Genomic DNA, 2,386 nt, shown 5'->3' on the forward strand with positions numbered 1-2,386 from the left:
GGCTCCTGCGAGGAGGAGAGGAGGGAGGCGGTGCGCGCTCGCGCGTGCGTGAGCTGGCGCGCGAGGAAGGGGCCCGGTCGCGCCGAGGCTCGAGCGGCCGTCGCCATTTTGTGGGGTTCTCTCTGACGCGGGAGCCGCCGCCACCCGGAGGTGCGAAGGGGTCTTGTGCGTGTGTGGGGAGCGCGGGGGCGGGCCAGGCTGGGCCTTCCGCGGCCGGGGGACGGCCCGGGCCTTGGGTCTCCCGTCTTGCTGCGGGAGGTCCGGGAAGACAACGGGAGGAGGCGGGGCCGGGTCTCCGGAAGGGGGCGGGGCAGGGGTCGGGTCGAGTCTTTGTTGGGGCGAAGGCGCTGGAGGGTGGGCGGCTGGAGGGGTTGGTTTCTGTGCGGGGCAAAGGGGGCCTCTTTCTTCGAGTATCTTGAAAGGTGGTACCGCGCGGAGGAGAAGCACACGGATTTCCCTCCAAAACCTTGTTTCCAGGCACACTCCGGTAGCTGCTTCTTGCCTGCTTGGGCTTTTCTCTTTCCTCTCCCATTTTAAGACACGGAACAGCTCATCTTGTTACTTAAGTGCGCTCCGTTGCACGGAGGTGACGGACCAAGCTGTACATGCCGACCCTCGACCTCCGTTCGCATGTCACACAGAGCTCTTGCTTCTTAAGAACGCACCATTCTTCTTCTATTGAGGAAGAATAAAGAACGTCTGTCTGAGGGTCTTGAAGGTGCCAAGATTGGATTGAACGGATTAAACCAAAACGCTGCAGTGCCCTGAAATGTCCCACCCCTGACTTCTGAAATCTTGTTTTTCTGTCCCAGGCTCTTGTCAGGATGGTGAAGCTGTTCATCGGAAACCTGCCCCGGGAGGCCACAGAGCAGGAGATACGCTCACTCTTTGAGCAGTACGGGAAGGTGCTGGAATGTGACATCATTAAGAACTACGGCTTTGTGCACATAGAGGACAAGACGGCGGCCGAGGATGCCATACGCAACCTGCACCACTACAAGCTTCACGGGGTGAACATCAACGTGGAAGCCAGCAAGAATAAGAGCAAAGCTTCCACCAAGTTACACGTGGGCAACATCAGCCCCACCTGCACCAACCAGGAGCTTCGGGCCAAGTTTGAGGAGTATGGTCCAGTCATCGAATGTGACATCGTGAAAGATTATGCCTTCGTACACATGGAGCGGGCAGAGGATGCGGTGGAGGCCATAAGGGGCCTTGATAACACAGAGTTTCAAGGTGAACTGCTCTGGGGCCTGGGGGGTAGAGCTGAGTGGGGTCTAGCTCCAGACAGAGGCAAGAACACGCGACCGTGGGACTGACCCAGTGGTCTCTTCCATTGTGTTTTAGCTAGAAATAATAGATTATGTTTGCCACTCTTAAGTATCATTTGCTCTTGGGGAAGCAAACACTTCCCCTTTGCGGGTTTGCTGGCATGTTGCTTATTAACTGCATAGATTCACAGAGTGTGGTTTACTTTATCCTGCTGGCTTCATTCATTCAAGTGCTGTTGGAAGTGTGGCCTGGGCAAATGGGTGCCTCATGGGAGAAGGGAGGATGAAGGTCTGGCTTACCTGCTTCTTTTGGTATAACCAGGAAGTCTTATATTTGAAGGTTTAAATTCTTAGGGTTTGTATCCTTTGCTTTCTTGTATAATGAGTAGTGGTAGGAAAGAGAAAAACAGAGGATGTCTTTATTGTAAATGAAGACGTTATTATAATGTTGACATTATAAATCTGAGTGGCCAGGCGTAGTGGCTCACACCTGTAATCCCAGCCCTTTGGGTGCTGGAGGCAAGAGAATTGACTGGGCCCAGGGGTTCCAGACCAGCCTGGGCAACTTGGTGAGACCTTGTCCTTACAGTAAATCAAAAATCAGCCAGGCATGGTAGCGCGCGCCTGTAGTTCCAGCTACTTGGAAGGCTGAGGCGGAAGGATCACCTGAGCCCAACAGTTTGCGGTTGTGGTGGCTGTGAGCGTGCCACTGCATTCCAGCGTGGGCAACAGAGTGAGACTCCACCTCAAAAATAAATACATAAATAAATAAATCTGGGTGGTAAGTCTGAATTTGGGGCAGTATCTTTAAGGTACTCAAATTTGTTCAGTCTGCATAAGCAGAGTCAAAAAACATGCTGTGGACTCGTCTTCTCCACCTTCTATTATTTAACCCTAGAGGGGAGAAAAGGACATTTCTAAAAATAACAGGTAAAATGAGAATTATGGTACCACTTCTGAAAAGCTTCCAGTAAAGGCATCATAGAGCATATCATATTATTTATACTGATAATAAAGGTACATGTGGTTGTCATTAATACTGCAGGAGGTTGTCTGAAGATGCTCTAGAACCGTATTGTCTAATAGGTAGTCACATGCAGCTAGTAAATTTAATT

At 51.7% G+C, this 2,386-nt stretch overlaps 1 pseudogene across 1 annotated transcript; it reads left to right on the top strand.

The window, feature by feature from the left end:
• Window positions 1–1,633, top strand: LOC103268337 (annotated as a pseudogene). Its single transcript, XR_504810.2, has 2 exons — window positions 1–150; window positions 813–1,633. The product of XR_504810.2 is annotated as an RNA-binding protein 4B pseudogene (transcript).
• The last annotated feature ends 753 nt before the right edge of the window (window positions 1,634–2,386 follow it).

The sequence above is a fragment of the Carlito syrichta genome, unplaced genomic scaffold (genome assembly GCF_000164805.1).
Source record: "Carlito syrichta isolate Samal-C Ts95f unplaced genomic scaffold, Tarsius_syrichta-2.0.1 Scaffold308818, whole genome shotgun sequence".
In the NCBI taxonomy this organism is placed as follows: domain Eukaryota; kingdom Metazoa; phylum Chordata; class Mammalia; order Primates; family Tarsiidae; genus Carlito; species Carlito syrichta.